The following is a 22226-nucleotide window of genomic DNA, read 5'->3' as shown; positions in this document are numbered from 1 at the left end:
CATCCTTTCATGTATTTACCATTTGTTTTTGTGGTGAGAACATTTAAGATATATTCTCTTAGCAACTTTCAAGTATATAATATGGTATTATTAGCTATAATCACCATGCTGGCCATTAGACTCCCAGAACTTGTTAATCTTACAATTGAAAATGTGTACCCTTTGACCAATATCTCCTCATTTCCCACATCCTGCAGCCCCTATCACTCTACTTTCTGTTTCTCTGAGTTTGGCCTTTTTAGATTGAACTGGAGGCCCTTTTAAGTGGTAGGAATAGAAATTGAGTCCATCTCTCAGAAAGTACAACATGATAATGCAGGAAAAAGAAGAGACACTATATTAATAACAGGAGTTTTCTTTAGACCATTTTCCCCCCTTCCAAGTTATTCATTCTCTCTGGGGAGGTAAACTACCTTTGTAGCCTAATACTTGATTTGAATTTCCATAGCTGTTCTATTAGAAAAAGGTATTTACATCATTTTGTATTTCCCCAAATAGCTAGCAAGAAACCCTCTTTAAAGCAAATGGTTAGGTTCTACGTTCAATTGTTTCATTTATGTGATTTTGAAACTCAAAAGTGGTGACTCAGAGCTGACTCTTTGGGTGGGCATATTAGAATTCAGCCACTGAAAAGTTTATGCTTGGCATTTTGTGTCTTCTCTGCCTTGCCTAAATTCTCTTAATGTGGCAGGATTTTCAGTTCACTTCAGTGAACTGTTCTAGAGCAGCTGCCCATGTAGTGCCTATCCTTTGCATTGGATTACAACTATGAGGCAGTCTCTGCCTTTAAGGCACTCACAGCCTAGTTGGGATGACAGCCATGTCAGAAAATAATACAACAGTGTGTGATGTGTGAAACAAGTGAAGTATGTGCTAAGGAGTGAAATAGTGCAAAGGAGAATATTCTCATTGTGAGGTGCAGGAAAGTGTCACAGAACACCAGTGTAGTCACCACATATGAAAGAATGAATAGGTATGCAGCAGGGACATTCCAGACAACAGACACGCCATATAAAGAACATGATGTGTACAGAAACAAAGATGTGACCAATATTCTAGTGCAATGTGTAGGTGGAATGTGGGGTCCAGATTGTGATTTATGCCATGCAAAGGAATTTGAACTTTGTCCTGGATGAGAGGTTTTTTGGGGGGGGCGGGGAGGGAGGTAATTAGGTTTGTTTGTTTGTTTATGTATGTATGTATGTATGTATGTATGTATGTATGTATGTATGTATGTATGTGTGTATGTGTATATGTATGTATGTATGTATGTATTTATTTATTTATTTTTTAGAGAAGGTACTAGGGATTGAACCCAGTACTTTGTGCACACAAAGTATGTGTTCTAGCACTTTGAGTTATACCCTCCTCCTGGATGAGACGGTTTTGAGTCGGGAAATGACTGGTCAGGGAGAAGTCTTTGAAAATCATCGTGGCAGTAATACGGAGGACGGCTTGTAGAGGGCTTGGCTCTAGGCAGGATCGCCAGTTAGACTATTGTATTAGTTTAGGCCCTGACCGAAGTATTGGTACTGAAAAAAGAGTGAATGCCAAAATTTAAGCAGACTGGGAGGTTACATTAACAGGACTTGGAGATAGTTTTGATGTGGGAAAGGAAGCAGATAAAATGGCTCGAAACCAGATTTCTGGTTTGTGGTTTGGACAGCTTTTTGAGATTTCGTAACTAATATCCCTGCTTCAGGCCTTCCCACTCTGCCGTCTCACACAGCAGTCTAAGCGATTTTCCCCTCTTTTTCACTTTGTGAAATTTCAGTTGAAAGAATAGTACTATGAATACTGACATAGCTTTCATCTCGATGCACCATTTGGTAACATTTTGCCACATCTGGGCTCTTTCCTGCCCCCTCTTCTCCTCCTCCCCTTCCTCCTCTCTCCCTTGGGCCCTCTGCCATGGATTTGTGTTGTCAATTTAGCTAAGCTGTAACTACATTTTTCCAGAATTCACTTCTCTGCAAAGTGTTAAGAATTGTAAAGAGTCTTTAGATTTTACCCACTTAAAAGTCTGCCACAGTTCATAGATCTGGCAGAAGACACGAGACTACCAGGTTACAAACAGAGGGTTCTATTACTCACAGCAGAGCAGGCAGCATAAGCTTCTTATTCATACAGCTCCTTCTGTCATCATTCCACCCCACCCCGCAAAACAAACAAACAAACAAAGAAACAAAAAAACTCCCAATCTTTTATTATGGACTGCAAGCAAATCCGTCCAACCTTTGCCTTGGAAGGTGATATTATCATATTATTGTCTTATTATACCAGAAAGTAAACAAATCTGCACTCTGTCCCAATGGAAAACCCTCTCTCTTTCTTTCAAGAGAAATATTTTTTTAAAAGATGTTTCAGAATAAAGTCTGACATTGTCTTTGCTCTCAAGGTGTACAGGAAAATGAGAGAACCATGAAGAACTGTTGCCCAACACATAGCTCCAGGACCATGAGGGATTTTTTACATGAGAGTTAGAAGGCAGAAACGAAGAGCAGCCATCTTTTAAAACTTGTACTGTCAGTGCAGAACACCAGCAAGTGTTATAGTTGTCTGTTATCTGCTGTCTCACCCAGCTAGTGTGGGGCAACTGCCAGACTTACAGCAACTCTAGCTCCCACCAATTCTCCTCCATCAGCTTCTCCAGCTCCTGGGGAGGGTGACAGGATAACTCTTAGATAAAAGGCACCAGCTTTATTCCTTGCATTATACCCCCATCATTAAAGTTGGAAACTTGGAGGTGATGAAAGACCTACCTGAGTTCCTGTCCACCCTGTTGATGTCCAGCTCAACCCCAGTTTTCAGTTTGTTCTTGCTTCCCCCAGTTCACATCCATCTTTCTTTCCTGAGTTCCTGCCCTATGGACTACAGCCTCCTGAAACAGACACAGAAGCAACAGCCTTATATATATCAGTCAAGATAGTGTAGTATTGGCATACAAATCACTAAATATATCAATAAAACAAAACAGAGAGCCCTAAAATAGATCCACACTCATAAGATGGCTTTTTTCTTTTTTCAAAATTACCTTGTAATGTGTTTTCTTTAAAAAAAATTTTTTTTTATTGAAGTGTAGTTGATTTACAATGTTAGTTTCAGGTGTACAGCAAAGTGATTCAGTTATACATATACATACATATATATTTTTGTCTTTTTAGATTCTTTTCCATTATCTATTATTACAAGAAATTGAATATAGTTCACTGTGCTATACAGTAGATCCTTGTTGTTTATCTATTTTATATATAGTAACGTGTGTCTGTTAATGCCCAACCCCTAATTTTTCCCTCTCTGCCCTTTCCCCCATGGTAACCATAGTCTGTTTTCTATGTTCATTAGTCTGTTTTGGGGTTGTAAATAGAATTTGTATCATTTTTTTTAGATTCTACATATAAGTGATATCATATTTGTCTTTCTCTGTCACTTAATATGATCATCTCTAGGTCCATCCATGTTCCTGCAAATGGCATTATTTCATTCTTTTTTATAGTTGAGTAGTATTCCACTGTATATGGAATTCTTTATCCAGTCATCTGTTGATGGAAGGATCATTTTATTTTTGACAAAGGCATCAAAACAATTTAATGAAGAAAGGAAAGTATTTCAACAAATAGTGTTGAAATAATAAATATCCAAAATTGTTTGGGCTATTTTAGTTTCTTGCATTTCCATATAAAATTTAAAATCAGTTTGTCCTTTTCTCTAAAAGTCTTCAGGGATTTTGATTAAGATTACATTGGCTCTATAGACCAATTTGGGGATAACTGGCAATTTTGGGTCTTCCAATTCATGAATAAGGGGTTTTTTTAATTATTATTTATATCCTTAATTTCTCTCAGTCATGTTTTACTCTTTTTCAATGAAGAGGTCTTGGACAACTTTTCTTAAATTTATTCCTAAATATGTTATTTTTAAATGCTATTGTAAATAGTATTTAAAATTGTTTATGTTCCAATAGTTTGTTGCTAATATATTGATGTACAATTGATTCTCTAGTTGGCTTCCCTGCTAAATTTTTAAATTAATTATAGCACTTTTTGGTATATTTCCTAGGATTTTCAGTGGAAGCAATCAATAACCAATTTGCAAATGGAAATAGTTGTACTTCTTCCTTTTAAATCTCTATTATCCTTTTTTTCCCTCACCTTATTGCTTTAGCTAAGAGCTCTAATACAATAATAATAGAAGTGAATGTGGGTATCCTATCTTTATGCCCAATCTTAGAGGGAAAGCATTCCCTAGTCCACCATTAAGTATGATACTAGCTGCAGTATCTGTACATGTTTCTACAGACTGAGGAAGCTCTTTTCTGTTCTTCATTTGATGAGAATTTATGTTATAAATGGTTACTGAGTTTTATCAAATGCTTTTTCTGTGTTGATAGGAGATATATATAGCTATATATATTTATAGATCTAGATCTATGTGTCTATGTATTTATATATCTATATTTATGTATCTGTATAGATACATCTGGAGCACCCTTTCTGTACAGCTTGTTCCTCTCTAGTGCACTGTCCCAGAGATTTTAGCCAACTCAGAGGCCATAAACTCTCATATCAGCCTCCTGAGTTCAGTAGGACCTCTGTCCTCTGCTCAGACTCAAGCTCTGCACTATACTTAGGAAACTGCCCCCAGACAGAGAGCTGGTATATGCTGTTTATTGTCTGAAAGTAGTTGCTGAATATGTTTTGTGCAGTTTTACAGTTGATTATTCCACTATGACTGGTAGTGGAAGTCAAATGCAGCAACATTTCAAAAATGCTTTTCTCTTTCTCTTAATTATGGAATAACAGGCTTCTTTTTTTTCTTGTGTATTACTTTTTTGTATTTTCCAATTTACATCAATGAAAAAGTTTTCTCTGTATTTAGGAAAACCCCACAGCTTTAAATATATGCATATTTCTTTTTTACACCTATAATTATCTTGCTTCTACCCTGGGGAGGATACACTCTACTTTGAAGGTCAACATTGGATCCTGGTATTGAGTTGAAAAGATCATTAACTAGGAGAACAGTTAGAAAACAAACATTGCACCAACGAATTGGGACACAATGCTTCTCTTCTAGCCTCATGTCTGTATTCCAGGTAGGAATGAGGGTAAAGGTGAAAAGCAAAAGGAAGTATGAATGCCAAATGAGTTTGTACCCATTCTATTGGTAAGGGAGAATAGGTTAATAGATATTGGGTAGACAATTTGAAATCTCTGCATAACAGTTGAGATCTAAGAAATCATCTAGCTCACAGTCATTTTGCAAATGAGAACACTGAGGTCTGGAAAAGTTAGTTTGCCTCTACTCATATAACTTGTTAATGATAACAAATTGGAATAGACAGAGTATGGACTTTTAGTCAAACATTTCTAGAGTCACATTCTGGCTCCACCACTTCCTAATTGTGCAACTTTGGGTTAAGTTATTTAATCTCTCTGAGTCTCAGTTTCTTCATTTTCAAAATGATAGTAATCTTACCTATTTCAATTGATTGTTGTTAGAGTTAAATGTATAGACACAGAGCTAATCCCAAAGAGATGGTTGGTGTTCAATAAATATTATCTCTATATTCTTTCCAGTTATTTGCAAAGCAAGGGCACTGTATACAATAACTCATTTAGAGATTGTTCAGTATACCACTTTGAATAAAGATATTCATAAGACTAAATACTCAAATGATACACTTATTATAAACATTTTAAAGAGTATGCAGGACAAAGAAATAAACATATTTTCATTTATATATGTTTATAATACCTGTGATGGTTAATTTTATGTATCTACTTGACTGGACCTTGGGATGCCTGGATATTATGTCAAACATTATTCTGGGTGTATATGTAAAGGTGTTTCTGGATAAGATTAACATTTTGAATCAGTAGACTAAAACAAATTTCCCCCTAATTTAGTGAATGGGACTTATCTAATCAGTTGAAGGCTTGAATAGAGCAAAAAGCTGACATTCCCTCAAGTAAGGGAGAATTTTTCTTCCCTTCAGGCTCAAACTGAAACATAGGCTTTTCCTGGGCCTCGAGCCTGCCAGCCTCTGGACTGGAACTGAAACATTGGCTTTCCTGGTTCTCAGGCCTTTGAAGTTGGACTGGAACTACACTAGCTCTCCTGGATTCCAGCTTAACTACTCAGCCACCAGACTGTCAGACTTGTTGGCTCCCATAATTACACAGCCAATTCCTTATAATACATCTCTTAATAAATATAAATTAATAAACACGCACACCCCCTAATGATTGTTTCTCTTCAGAACACTAATACTATACCATAGATAAACACATGCACATACTTACTCCTCATTTTTCATAATTGTCAACAAGTAAGAATCCATCAGGGAATGTTTATCCAAATCCACAATAAGTTGAGAAATACTGGGCAACAGCTAACTTCTCACATCTGATAAACCTCTTAAGAATATATCTGCCTCTCTGAGAGCACTGCTCTTATCCAAAAGAACACGGCCAGTTCCAGGAGAAGCAGAGGTGACTCAGGAGCAGCAGAACCAAAGAACACATGTCAGTCAACTCATTCCTAAAAGGGTTACCTTGCGAGAAAGCAATTTTGAACAACCCTTTTGTAACATTTCCTGTTTATGGTGCCCTTAGGCAATCAGCTTTTGCAGTTCTCTATCCATTCCTTTAGTGGTCTTGGAAATACCATGAATCATATATTCATGATCTGTCTCCTCACTGGTTGGTGACCAACGGCAGCTGGATGGGGAATTAATTAAATGGAATATTTTTCTAATCCTGTCATGTGTTTGATCTAAGTGCTATCATCAGCTCAACATTAAATAAATGTTTTATGATTCTGGCTTTTAAATCTTAAAATGGGGATACTAATACTATCTATATATTTATTACATATGGTAGGAAAACTACAAAAAGTAAAATTATTATGAAGTATTATAAAATAATACTCTTACTTTTCAGATGAATTGAAATGTGTGCAAATACAAAATGTTATTGCAGACACTAGAAGGCACTATTTCTCTACTGAGGCAGAAAATGACTATAACACATTTCTTGTGTCTTAAACTCTTGCCCAATTCCTATACAAGAACAAAAAGTGCAGTATGAGAAACTTTATACATTTCTACAATGTACTAAGCAGTGTAAAGAAAACGGAAAAGGAGGGCTAGAGATAAAAAGGACAAAACAAAGAAATGTAAATCCAATTTAAAAAGACAGAAACAAAAAAGCTGCAAAAGACCATAAAGGAGAAAAGGGATAATGAGAATAAAATGAGGTCAAAGCAAGTTTCCTTTATACAATATAATATATGGGAACTGTTTTCCATGTCACAGCTCTTTGTCATGTTATACCAAAAAAACTCTAATTTATAATTACTCAGTGGCTCTCTAGGTCTGCACTGGCTTCCCTTTCCAATCGTCTAGCGCATCTATTTCTCACAACCGCACCTTAACAGGGAGGATAGTGGGAATGCATCAGAATCCATAGTGAAGACAAAGGTGAGTGAGGGGTTTGGAGTTACCATGGAAATGCAAATACTGTTTTGATAATGCTGGCTTGTAGGAAGGAAAATAGACAAATGTTCTACTTATCCCTCCTAAATAATTGTATCTGAATACTTGGTTGAGACAAAGGAATTGAGAGGATTGTGAATGATGGAGAAATAAACTGCCCTGGACTATTTGGTTAGAGGCTTTTTTTAAAATTTAACTTTGGGGCTTAAGTTTGCACAATAGCTTTAGGTTCATTTGCTCTTGGTGGTGGTGGTGGTGTTTATTTTGCTTTCTTTTTCTCTCGTTCGCTGAAGGAATGCATTCTTCACCTTTAATTCTTTTTTCTTTGTATATATATTTATTGAAATATAGTCAGTTTACAATGTTGTGTCGGTTTCTGGTGTACAGCATAATGCTTCAGTCATACATGAATATACATATATTCGTTTTCATATTCTTTTTCACCATAAGTTACTACAAGATATTGAATATAGTTCCCTATGTTATACTGTCTGAACTTGTCATTTATCTATTTCATATATATTATTTAGTATCTGCAATTCTTGAACTCCAATTTATCCCTTCCCACCCTCTTCCCCCTCTGGTAACCATAAGTTTGTTTTCTATGTCTGTGAGTCTGTTTCTGTTTTGTAAATAAGTTCGTTTGTCTTTTTTTTTCAAGATTCCGAATATAAGTGGTATCATATGGTATTTTTCTTTCTCTTTCTGGTTTACTTAAAGGAATCCAGGAGGAGGCAGCACTGAGCTGGCTGGCTGCTTAGGATCTGATCTAGGTTTAATGAGGGAACCCTCTTTAAGATTGGCTTCTACTTTGAGATTAACTTAGATAAGGAGGCAGAAACTGAAAATCGCAGACTTGTACAAATCAAATATTGTACATTTAAGAACCTAGGCAATCAGGTCTGGAGATTCACAGGAAATTTTACTAACTGTGCTTTGAGAACAAGGAAATCAAAGTGGTTTATTTAGCAAATTCAGATGAGAGGTTAAAAAACCGAGCCAAACAATTTCTCAAAAATAAATATTCCATTAAACTATGAGTTCTCAAAGAATCATGTCCTACATCTTTTACATCTCACTTACCTTCATATACACAATGCCTGGCAAATAGCAGGCACTTAATAATGGTATTTGAATGAATGAACATGAAAACATTCTCCTGGAGTTAGGCATTCAGGCTATCAACTGTTGGGTTTTGTTTTGTTTTTTGTTTTTGTTTTTGTTTTTTTCTTTTCCCTGATCTTTTTTAGTCCTTGCTTTCATTGGACCATGCTCTTATGATAGAAAGTATTCTCTTTCTCAGCTCTTACCAGGAGTATCTGAGTCCAAAGACCATAATTGAGGCTGGTGCCAATCTCTGAGTTAGAGAGAGAGAGGAGATTTTTAATGTCCAGTAAATAAATTCGTGATGCCCTCAAGCTCCTTGGAGGAATAGGAAAAAAACTATTGGGAACTTCTTAACTCAACAGGGAGTCGTGATGACAGAGGACACATTCTTTCTTCAATATGAATTTAGACTTTGATTTTCTCAAGAAGAATCACTAATGCAAGCCCTTGAGAGATATACTTACCTTATATATGACCAAGGGACTGGCAGTGTTGCTGCCCACCTGGTTGAAGCTCACAGTTACTTAAGACCAGAGCCATTGAGAATGAGTGCCCAGCTGGTGGAAACTTCTTGCCCAGCAAAGGCAGATTAGTATTGCTATGCAATATAGTCTGCCTTCTTATAGGGACTTGTGCTGACTTCCTTCTACTCTTGTAGTCCCTGTTTGAGACCCTAGGGCTAGCCTAGGGCAGACTGAGGGAGAAGGGTCCATGGGATGAAACTCTTCCTATGGAAGGAACAGGACAGTTTAACCCACCCTCACTCCCCAGGAACAGTGTGGAGTAGTAGGACTGAGTGTCTTTTGGGGGGGGATATATTTTTTTTAATGGTTTTCTTTTCTTTTTATTGAGGTAAAGTCAGCTTACAATGTTGTATCAATTTCTGGTGTACAGCACAATGTTTCAGTCGTATATGAATATACATATATTCATTTTCATATTCTTTTTCACCATAAGCTACTACAAGATAGTGAATATATTTCCCTGTGCTATACAGTATAAACTTGTTTGTGTATTTTATATATACCAGCGAGTATCTACAAATCTCGAACTTCCAGTTTATCCCTTCCCACCCCCCTCCCTGCTGGCAACCACAAGTCTGTATTCTATCTCTGTGAGTCTGTTTCTGTTTTATATATAAGTTTATTTATCTTTTTTTTTAATTCCACATATGAGTGATATCATATGGTATTTTTCTTTCTCTATCTGGCTTACTTCCCTTAGCATGATGATCTCCAAGTCCAGCCATGTTGCAAGTGGCATTATTTTATTCTTTTTTATAGCTGAGTAGTATTCCATTGTATAAATACACTACAACTTCTTTATCCAAGTCATCCGTTGATGTTTCCATGTCTTGGCTATTATAAATAGTGCTGCTATGAACACTGAGGTACATGTATCTTTTCGACTTAGGGCTCGCTCTGGTATATGCCCAGGAGTGGGGATTGCAGGATTATATGGTGACTCTAGTTTTAGTTTCTTGAGAAATTTCCATAATGTTTTCCACAATGGCTGCACCAAACTACATTTCCACCAATAGTGTAGGAGGGTTCCCTTTTCTCTACATCCTCTCTGGCATTTATCGTTTGTGGACTTTTTAATGATGGGCATTCTGATTGGTGTGAGGTGATACCTCATTGTATTTTTGATTTGCATTTCTCTGATAATTAGTGACATTGAGCACTTTTCCGTGTGCCTTTTTGGCATTTGTATGTCTTCATTGGAGAATTGCTCGTTTAGGTCTTCTGCCCATTTTTGGATTCGGTTGTTTGGTTTGTTTGTTGTTATTATTATGCCATGTGAGCTCTTTATATATTCTGGAAATTAAGCCCTGTCAGTCTCATCATTTGCAAATATTTCCTCCCATTCCATAGGTTGTCTTTCTGTTTTGCTTATGGTATCCTTTGCTGTGCAAAATCTTGTAAGTTTAATTAGGTCCCATTTGTTTAATTTTGCTTCTATTTCTATTGCCTGGGCTGCCCTAGAAGAACATTGCTAAGATTTATGTCAGAAAACGTTTTGCCTGTGTTTTCTTCTAGAAGGTTTATAGTGTCTTGTCTTATGTTTAAGTCTTTAAGCCCGTTTGAGTTTATTTTTGTGTATGGTACGAGGGAGTATTCTAACTTCATTGATTTACATTCAGCTGTCCAATTTTCCCAACACCACTTGCTGAAGAGACTTAAAAACGGAAATTTAATTGGTGCTGTAATTTATACAAATTATGAATAACTTAGAAAAAAAAACAGGTAGAATAAATTATTATGAATTCTTTGTTTGAAGAACTTTTGGTGATTAAAGTCGAGTAAGCTGCTTAATTTTCAGAAATTCTTTCTCCACCATTGCCACTAGCCATTCTGCACAAGTCATTAAACAATGGCTTGTGGAGGCTAGAGTTTTAGTGAACAGTAATTAAAAGCTCTGACTCTGAAGTCAGAAAGTTGGAGTGATGTTATATTCCTCAGTTTCCTCATCTGGAAAAAGATAATAATGTTATCTATTGCATTATTGTCAGAATTGCACACAGCATGAGAGCTGGCACATCAAAAATGCTCAGTTATTGCTGGCTAGTTACTATGAGGCTTTATTTTAGACAGTCTCTGATGATCTATCTGCTCTGCTTACAAGTAATTGGTGGACAGTCATCCATAATTTCATGGAAGTTGCTGCTTATGTGATTTCCAGTATTTGGGTGGAGAACTATTTATCAAAGCCAAGGACTCTGTGTTCTGTTTCTGTGTCATGTTTATTTAGTCATTAAGTAACCAGTGTCTGTCTTTGGCCTTATATTACTCAATATCTATGATTTAATTGTTGGAAATGATATCTGGTCCCAAATTATGTTTGTAAGTATGGTCAGTCTTCCACTAGGGAGAGTAGGCCTCCACCCATATAGATCATTTTGTTCAGAAAATTGCATCCTAAATTTTGTCCCTTGTTCAAATACAAAGACCTTGTTTTCTATAATTTTAGGGTAAGATTTCTATGTTTTTATACTGTGCTTTCAAACTACCGCTAAATATAATCTCTCTTCATTCTTATCATCTGGATCTAACTGATCTTATGCCATCTCAAAACTTTTGCCCTAGCCCTAGATAACTATATCCAAGAGCTGAAAAGTCTATGTGAGGTTTCCATTTCCAGCTTCTTCCTATTTCAATTCATGTTGGATGCTACAAAAGTATATCATCAAAAATATCAATTTATTCATGAAAACCTCTCCTTAAACTTCCCCAGAGTTTCACTTTAGATGTGAACCGTCATGCCCTTAGCTTGGAGTTAGAGGAGACTCTAGAATTACATGTTTTAAATATCATAAAATCATTTGTTGGAATGCGACATACTTTTGGCCGACCACACTGTGATATCATAGCACCTAAAAGTTTAGCCAAGTATTTTACTTTCAAATAAACTACTATGTGTTGAGGATGGTTCTAAATGGAATTGGAGCAGCTAATTTTGACTCTTCAATAGTGGAGGGTCTGGAGTCAAAATATCCTGATTTTTTTTTCTCTTAATTATGTAATACTACGTCCTTTTGTCATCCTTTCAGAGCCCCTGGTGATAACCTAACCTGCGTGGCTTTATTGTCTTAGAGTATTTTATTTAATGTAAAATATCTATATATGCACTTAAAGTAGTAGGTAGAGTTTTATTGCTAAAGAAGACTCATAGGACTTAAAATGGCAATGCTTACAAATGTAGTTTATTACAGGAAAAGAATATGTAAATTGCATTAAAATAAATTGCATCACAGCAAAGGTTGCCTCACTCTAAAGGGTCCTGAGAGGCCAGCTCAGGCTGCTTTGTTCACCCTCTATGAGTTGAGGCCAGATGTAGTTTCTCTCAGAGCAGGAACCACTGATGTGATCACAGGATACCATGGAGGCAGAAAGCCCACAATGGGGTCTTAGGTGCAGTTTTTTATATTTGCTGGTCACACAGACATATTCCTGCAACAGGAGAGCTGAGCCCAGATGTAAAACATTGATCTCCCTGATATTAGTAACCCAATGTTGACAAAGTGGTGCCAACCACAACCACCCGAAACTCCTTGGACCCATGGTTACAAAATACTATTTCTTAATGTTTCATGTCTTGACCATGGGTCAGTGCCATGCAAGAACTTTAGGAAAATAGTTCATATTGATTCCTGGCCTGTTGGAATTGACTGTCTCTGTAGAGTCCACCACCTTGATCCGTGGTCAAGAGCCTTCTACAATTAAACAATTATCCTTAGTTTGACAGAAATTAATTTGCCTTACAATTGAAAAGCAAATGGATTCTAAACATTCGCAATAACCAGTGAGGAGTTGGTATAGAACTAAACCATTCATTTATACCAGCATAAATTTTCTTGTATTTTTATACTGATTTTATAATACATCTTCCTCCCTGATCTATAGCTATCTGAACTTTAAGGTACACATCTGCTGAATGATTAAAAACCATAATCAATCTATCATTAATCAAGTCTACATCTTCCTTAGGCTAATTATCCTGCATAGGAAAAATTTCACATGAAACAAAAATCAAACGACATCACCATATTAGTATTTTTCTATATAGTCAGCTTCCCTTTTTTCATTCATTTTGAGAATGCAGACTGCTTCTGGAAGTATGTTTATTTTTCATTCAGCTCACGTCTTGGCTTTTCAAAAGAGGAAAAGGTTTTGTCAGGGTCCTTCTCCACAACAGGTATCTGAGTCAAGCTAAGACAGAATGTTATTCTCTTGTTGTAAGTCTCATCAGAATTGTTGAATTTTCCCTTTAATAAAGCTCACTTATTGGCTCCTTTCCTCTCAGCAATGACTTCACTTTTCTTTCATTAGTCATTAATTTTAATCCAGACCTTTCCCCTGAAGTAGAACCCTCTGGTTCAACCACTGGGCTAGTCTATATGGCTGATAGCAAGATGAGACATGGGTGGACTTCCCTTGCAATCCATTCCCTAGTGGTAGGGGCTCAGATTGGATAAGTAGAGAAAATGAGTCTATCCTGACCACTAGGCAACAAAACATTTGCACAATTAGCCCCATTGCGGCAAAGTAGGGGGAGAGATAATCTATCCCACCAATCTCTTTGGATTTCTTGCATTAGGTTCAAATTAATAGACACAGTATTTTGTTTTAGATTATCAGCCTCTGGAGCCCTAGTCAAGGGACTACTGATTTGGCATTTGTTATGGACTTAATTTTGCGTACCCTGCAAATTCAAATGTTAAACCCTACCCCCAATGTGATGGTGTTAGGAGGTAAGGTATTTGGGAGATCATTAGGATTAGATGAGGTCATGAGGGCAGAGTTCTCATAAATGGGATCAGTGACCTTACAAAAGTTATGAGGGAACTTGCTGGTCCCTCTTCTCTACCTTGTAAGGATACAGTTTGCACCCTGAAGGAGGGTCCTCACCAGAGTCTGACCATGCTGGCATTGTGATCTCCAACTTCCAGAACTGTTGTTTGTAAACCATCTAGTCCAAGATACTTCACTATATCAGCCTAAACAGACCAAGCATTGGAGAAGAAAATTGTGGTAAACTATGGAAGTCTTGTCTTTAAATTTCTGTATCATTTCCCACTCTTTTTTCCCTACTTCCACTGTAAAAGCATAACAGCTTATCTAATGGAGACCTACTTTAGTCATCCTCATGTTAAGTTGCAAAATACAAGCTAGGAATCTATGGTCCAATCCTTCAATCCACTATCATCCCTACATCTTTAAAGTAGTTGTTGGGTTTAGTCCAATTGTCTATTAATCTACTACTTTGAGGGTGATCAGGAATATAGTTAAGTCCAGTCCATTGAATGTGATGTTTCTTTGCCCATTGTAGCATTATGTGGGTAGGGAATTGAATGCCTTGATCCAAGAAAATGTAACTAGGAGGGCCAAACAGGTATAATATTACTGTTTTAGCTTTTTGATAGTATTTAAAGCATTAGTCACTAGGTGTGCAAAGCCAAACCCAGAATACGTATCAAATTCTGTCAATATCCATCTAGATTCCCCACGGCAATAGATAAAGGGTCAGTATTATCTACTTGCCAGCTATGGGCTGGACCTGAGAATAATTTCCAGGACTAATCGCAAACATTGCCTTTTCTGTTAGCAAACAGAATAATAATTATTATTATTTGTTTTGATTTACTGGGGATTGAACCCAGAACCTCATAAACGCTAAGCACTCGCACTGCCACTGAGCTATACACCCCCACACCACCCAGAATAATTATTGTTAACAGTTTGAGCTTCAGTAAGGGCCACTGGGATATTTGTCATATGGCCCATTGCTACATGGTTTGAATTACTGCATGTCTACTGATTCATAGACCCAGGTTGCCGCGTACAGAGGTCAAACTAAGGCATCGACTTGTTGATTCCTTGCATAAGGCCTCTTTAGTGAACATCAACATGTCCCACTTTGGTTTGCCCTTACAATTTACATAAAGATTTCCAAAGAGCAGGACCTCTTTTATCATCCAGTTATTTGTGGCCCATTTGCTAGACCAAATTGCAAATCCATTGGTCAAGAGTCCATATACACGCAAAGAGTAGGACATTTATTTGTATCTAATTCTTCCATCACTGCCAGGAACACAGTCTATAATTTAGCCCCCTGGACTAAGTTGTTCTTATCTTCCTTCATAAGAATTTTACCTTCTAGTGGACACCGAGCTTCAGCTTTCCATACTGATCCATGACCCTCAATTCTAGAACTGCTACCTGTGAACCAGGCTTAATATCCTTGAACAATTTGTTGTGAGGGACCCAGTTCCACAACAGCAGCAGGCAAGACCTGGCTTAGGTAACTGTAAGAGCTCTCATTTTATATCTTCAACTAGTGCTGACCAGAGGGTCGATGAATGTATTAGTCCTTCTTAAATTTTACCCAATAAGGGAGAAATTTCCATTCAAACATACCTATACCAATTATACATTCAAATAGGGGAGATAATTCCACAACATACATTTAGAAAATCACACGTTCTAAATTTTAACCGTATTTTAATTTTCATTTCATTTACAGTAGCATTCCATACCTCTTGAATTAATTTACCCTAAGGTGCTGATTAGCCAACCTAACCAGTATTGTTAATTGTGCTTCCATATTCAATGAATCTAAAAGTTTATTCTTTACCCCCAGGCTATTTTATCTAAGCTTGGTGCTTGTCTGAGATATCAAAGCTGAATATGGGGGAAGATCTAAACGATCATCCTGAGCTGAATTCTGTAAGAAACAAGAACTCATAAAGCGGTGATTGGATGAAATACCCTCTAGAAATTTTTGAATTAGGAGTGGAGGTTGCATATGCCACTTGACTATCCATTAATTATACCTTTGGGTGTCTTATTGATAGGAAGGGATTCTCAAAGATTTTGAGTGTGTAAAGTGGTAACAGGATTTGATCAGAGAAACAGTACCACTGGGAATATTATAGTTTTTGTTATAGGGATTTGACCTTACACAATTGCGGAAACTGGTTAAATAGCTTATGGCTGGCTTTTGCTTCTATGTCTGGTGCTGGTCCTGATGCCAGCATGGCAAGAAGTTGAGAAGGAAAGATAGACATGAAGTGGGAAAGAACAAAGACAAGCTGGAACCTGTCTTGGTCCCTTACCACCTCTAAGCCAATAACTTCAGTGATGCAGAGGACCTGCTGAAGAAACTAGTATCCTTCATAATGAAGCTAAATGTATACCTGACCCAGGAGTAGAGTTGGAGAAACTGAGGGAGGAGATGGACTTCTTGTGGACCTAGCTGCTGCCTCACACCTCATACCAAAGTGAGTTAAAAAAAAAACAGTGGCAACATGTGTGAGCTGCAAAAGTACCTAATGCCTTGCACTTACTCTTTGAGTGAAAAGAAGATGACAATGGTGAGTTGTATGGTATGTGAATTGTCTCAAAAAAGCTGTTTTTTTTTTTAAAAAAAAAAGACAGCTGCTGTTTCACTGCTGCCTTGTAAATCATGCACAAAATGTATCTTGTGGCCAGGCTAACTTGTAACTATGTAGGGAAGGCAATTTCTGGGAATCACAGCTCCTGCTTAACTAAGTTAACACTGTACAAATCTTCCACAAATATTTTGTTAGGTTATGTAAATTTTGTTTAAAAAATATAAACTTTGAAGCTGGGTGGAGAATCCATGGTCTAGCTCTAATGATGTCATCACTGGATATAAGTAAATGGTTCTCTACCAATATCTTTGCACTTTAAAAAATATTTATGTATACATCTATCAAAATTTATCAAATTGTATGTTTGAAATGTGTGTAGTTTACTGTACAGAAATTATACCACAATAAAATTTTTTTAAAAAGGTATATATATAAAAGAAACTATAGGATTAAATAACATTGTAAAGAGTTGACAAGTACTAAAAGTTACATTTGTAAATAATTATACTTTTTTGTCCCTAAGTATATTACAAACTATTTATTACTGTACCAGGAATCATTATTTTTCAAAAAGCAAATATAGCTTACAGCCTAGAGATCTTTCAGAAATCAAAGCAAACTAAAACTAAGACTATTCAAATTCAGGTCATGAGATGACAGATAATTCTGGTAGATATTACATAAGTATGATGATAATGAATTTAGAAATTAAGTGACACATGAATTTTGCATAGATATATTTTTCAATTAGGGATAAAAATTCTTAAAAATGGGGGGGGGAATAGTCTTTTCAACAAATGGTACTGGGACAACTAGGTCTCCACATGCAAAAGGAAGAACTTGGAACCCTAACTCACATCATACAAAAATTAATTCAAAATACATCATAGACCTAAGTATAAGAGCTAGGGCTATAAAACTCCTGGAAGAAAATATATCTTCATGACCTCAGATTAGGCAATAATTTCTTAGGTATGACCCAAAAGCCAAAAAAAAAAAAAAAAAAAAGATAAATTGGACTTCATCAAAATTAAAAACCTTTGTGCTTTGAAGGACACTATCAGGAAAGTGAAAAAATCCACTGAATAGGAGAAAATATTTGTAAATCATATCTCTAAGGGATATTTTATCGAGAATATGTAAAGAACCCTTTACAACTCAACAATAAAAAGACAATTTGATTAAAAAGTGGGTGAGAGATATAAAAAGACATTTCTCCAAAGAAGATCTACAAATTGGCAATAAGCATATGCAAAGATGTCAAACATAATTAGTCATTAGGGAGATGTAAATCAAAAACACATTGAGATACCACTTCATACACAATAAGATGGCTAAAATTTAAAAAAAGACAATAACAATTGTCAGTGAGAATGCAGAGAAATTGGAACTCTCACATATTGCCAGTGGGATGTAAAATAGTATAGCCACTTTGAAAAGTTTGATAGTTATTCAAAATGTTGAATTTAGAGTTACCATATGCCCCATAAATTCTCCTATTAGGTTAGAATAGTCAAATCCACATAAATAGAAAATGTATTAGTGGTTGCCAGGGACTGGACGAGGGAGGTGAAGGGGAAGAAACTCAGTGGTTATGGGGGTTCTTCTTGGAGTTATGAAAACATTTTGAAAATAGATAGTGGTAACGGTTGCACAAATCTATGAATACACTAAAAACAACTAAATTGTACACTTTAAAGGGTGAATTTTATGGTGTGTGAATTATATCTCAATAAAGCTATTAAACAATGAAAAAGAGCTCTTAGAGGAAATAGTAAATACTTGAAAGTTTAAATTTCATGTTTATGCCTATTGAATGTGTCTTCATTATAATATTTAGACTTACTTCACCAAAGAGGATATATAGATGGAAAATAAGCACAAGGAAAGATGCTCAACATCATTAGCTATTAGGCAAATATACGTTAATATCACTATGGGATAACACCCCATACCTATTAGGATGCCTAAAACTGAAAAACTAACCATAGCAATTGTTGGTAAGAATATGGAGAAATTAACCCTCACGAACTGCTGTGGGAATATAAAATGATACTTTGGAAGTTTGGCAGTTTCTTGAAAGTTAAATATACGCCTTCTATATAACCCAACAATTCCATTCCCAGATATTTACCAAAGAAACATGAAAGCATATATTCATAGAAGACTTATACATATATGTTTCTAGTATTTAATAGCCAAAGGTTCGTGGATAAGCAAATCATGATATATCCATACAATGGAATGCTATATAGCAATAAAAAGGAATGAACTATTGATACATGAAATAATAGGGATAAGTATGCTGGGTGAAAGAAGCTAGACAAAAAAGGAATATATATTGTATGAATCCACTTATGGAAGAGTCCAGAAAATGCAAAATAATCTGCAGTTACAGAAACTAAGATCAGCGACTGCATGGGGAGGAGGGAATGGGATGAAGAGAAGGGAGGGATTAACAAAAGCAACAATTGAGTGTGCAACATAAATTAGTTTTCTTGGTTGTGGTGATAGTTTTGTGGCTGTTTATGTATGTTCTTATCAAATTGTACTCTTTAAACATGTGCTGCTTATTTTAAGTTAATTTTATCTCAGATTCTTTTAAAAAAATCTTTAGCTTTTGCAGAAAGATATACAACTTCTGGGTGAAAAGTGGTACAGTTTTAGTGAGCCTCACTTCATACAACAGATTTATTTATGAAAACTTGTCATAAGCTAAACATGGGTAAACAAAGCATCATTTTTTAAGCATCAAGGAAGCTCTTTATGCAGAGAATTCTTTTTTTTTCTTTAAAATTAAAAAAGTTTACATACAAAATCGTGAGCGTGTGTACACTTCTATGAGATTTTATACAGGCATAGAGTCTTATAACCACCAACACAGACAGGCTACAAAACAATTCAACACTTGAAAGAATTTCCTTCCACTGCTCTTTTGTATTTAGGTCCTTTTCCACACCTAATCTTGGCTACCACTGACCTGTGTGCATTATAACTGTTTCTGTATTTTAGCTTTTTTCAGAATGTCATATAGATGGAAACATTTAGTATATAATCTTTTGATAGTGTTTTTTTTTTTTTTGAGTTAAAGTACATTTATTCAGAGAGATGCACACTCTATGGACAGAGTATAGGCTGTCTCAGAAGGCCAGAGAGGCTACAAGATGTGAGTGGGCATTTAAAGTAAAAGTAGATACATACTCCATAAAGTGTGAGCCATCTCAGAAGGCAGATTTTGGGTTCTTCCACTTAGCATAATGCATTTAATATTCATCTGTATTGTTGTATGTATCAATAATTCATTCTTGTTTATTGTTGAGTAGCATTCCACTGTGTGAATGAGCTGCAATTTATTTATCCATTTATTTATTGAAGAACCATGAGATAGTTTTCAGTTTTGGACAATTACGTATAATAATTCTTATACAGAGAATTATTTTACAAATTAAAAACTCTTTTTTGCAGTGTGAATAATCATTATTTCCTTTAATACTTTGGTAAAATTTAGTCTTTAGTGTATCAAACTTTCTTCAAGCAGGGTACCTTTGTGTGAATGGCACTATGAATACGTAACAAATACCCACTTCATATGGTAAGAAAGGCTTACTGTCAATGATATGGTAAATGTTTAACAATTGACTGGGGGTGGGTTGGGGGGAGCAATCCTTGATTTGTAACATTTGCCAATTTCCATAGTGTACCTGTTCCTTCTCTGGCAATTTCAAGCTACCACTGTGGCATCACTGAACTTGAAGTTGGGAAGAAATGAGCACAATTGGCTTTCATAGGGAAGAAGCAATGTGAGTTGGTTCCAGCACAACACTAATTGTTGATAGTGTAACTTTAATAGACATATATAAAGTATAGTGGATATAGAATCAGAAATACAGTGTTGCAGCATGTACCTTCTGAAAAGCGGTTGGGAACTTGTCAAACTTCTGATTTAGTTATTCATCTTTAGACCTAATATAATATATTGAACTCTTGATTACTAGGATGATCAACAGTGAGCTCTTCATAGATGAGTGAAAAGCAAGGTTAAATAAATTTTAAAATGTTATGCATGATATGAAAAACACCCAACAATAAACATGTTTTTGAGGAAATACAAGTTATGGAGCAATTTTGACAAAAGTAAAGAGAAAAATACAATAATCATAATGACCCAGTTTCAAAAACTATCAATATTGGTCTATCTGTATGGATAATGGTTCTTGCATCTTTATCACCAGCCATTTTCCTCCTCCTGATTATTTTGAAGCAAATTCTAGCTACTATGTTTCATCTACAATATTTTACTGTGTGTCTCTAAAAGAAAATGATTCTATTTTTAACATAGCCACAATAGCATTACCATACAGAAATAATTTATAGACATTCCCTAATATCATCAAGTATAGAGTTAGTGTTCTCACCTTCCTGATTGTCTTACAAATGTTGAGTGTTTGAGAATAGAGGTCCAAATAAAGTCAATAAATTGTGACAGGTTCGATTGATTTTTTTACAAAAAAAATTTGTGCCTAAAGATTTTTAAACTTTTTTAATATTAAAATTCTCAAATTAATATACAAAAGTAGAAGAAGTAGTATAACAAAACTTAGCTTCAACAATATAGCACATGGTCATATCCACTACACCTAGTATTAGAAAATTTTGAGGCAAATCCTAGGTCTCTTACCATTTTATCTGTAAATAATTCACTGTGTATAAGGAAAAAAAGAATCATTTTTTAATACCATTTGCAGCAACATGGACGGACCTGGAGATCGTCATTCTCAGTGAAGTAAGCCAGAAAGAGAAAGAAAAATACCCTATGATATCACTCATATTTGGAATCTAAAAAAAAGAAAAAAGAAAAAAGAGGATGCTAATGAACTCATCCACAAAACAGAAACAGACTCCCAGACATAGTAAACAATCTTATGGTTACTGGAGGAAAGGGGGTGGGAAGGAATAAATTTGGGAGTTTGAGATTTGCAAATGTTAACCACTACATATAAAAATAGATAAAAAACAAATTTCTTCTGTATAGCACAGGGAACTATATTCAATATCTTGTAATAACCTTTAATGACAAAGTATATGAAAATGAATATATGTATATACATATATGACTAGGACATTATGCTGTACACCAGAAACTGACACATCACATTGTAACTGACTATATTTTAATAAAAAAATATTTTTGATCTAACAAAACTATTATCATGTCTTTAAAAAAATCAGTATTTCTTTAATGTCATATCTCCCCAACTTTCTCCAAATTTTTTTAGCAGTTGGTTTACAAGTTCCACGTATTATATTAAGTTGTTGTTGCTTGAGTCTCTTTTCATCTATAGGTTTTTTCACCATTTTTAAATTTTTTGCAATTCATTTGTTGAAGAAACTTGGTTTGCCTTTAACATTTTAGATTTTGCTGTTTGTATCCCTATGGTATTATGTTTGATCTGATTCAGGTTAGGTTTCTTTTGGCAAAAATACTTCATAAGTCGCAATGGGTATTCCTATTACATCTTAATAAGAGGCTCCTAATGTCTGGTTATCTGTCTTTTTGTGATATTAAGATTAATCAGTGGGTTTAGGCTAATTAGATTGTCAGCTTGATCAGTCTATTATTTTTTCACATAAGGGTGTTTGCAGCCATTAATAATTAGGGGTTGCTAAATGGTGATACTCTAACTCAATCATTTCTTCTTTTTTTTTAGCTGGAATTATGCTATAAAG

The 22226-nt window shown here is 35.5% G+C and overlaps 1 long non-coding RNA gene across 3 annotated transcripts; it reads right to left on the bottom strand.

Annotated features, from left to right (window-relative positions):
* Positions 1-1286: 1286 nt before the first annotated feature.
* LOC106730156 lies at positions 1287-21278 on the bottom strand. 3 transcript variants are annotated; one of them, XR_004325632.1, is made up of 4 exons: positions 21236-21278; positions 20405-20462; positions 2763-2881; positions 1287-2656 (listed from the first exon to the last, which is right to left on the bottom strand). It is a non-coding gene; the product is annotated as an uncharacterized LOC106730156 (long non-coding RNA). The 3 variants fall into 3 exon arrangements; XR_004325633.1 differs by having other exon boundaries at positions 21259-21271; XR_004325631.1 differs by lacking the exons at positions 20405-20462; positions 21236-21278 and adding an exon at positions 6306-6567.
* Positions 21279-22226: the final 948 nt, after the last annotated feature.

Source organism: Camelus ferus, chromosome 2, assembly GCF_009834535.1.
Source record: "Camelus ferus isolate YT-003-E chromosome 2, BCGSAC_Cfer_1.0, whole genome shotgun sequence".
Taxonomy (NCBI): domain Eukaryota; kingdom Metazoa; phylum Chordata; class Mammalia; order Artiodactyla; family Camelidae; genus Camelus; species Camelus ferus.
The sequence above is the reverse complement of the archived record's forward strand: the minus strand, read 5'-3'. Positions and strand labels throughout refer to the sequence as shown.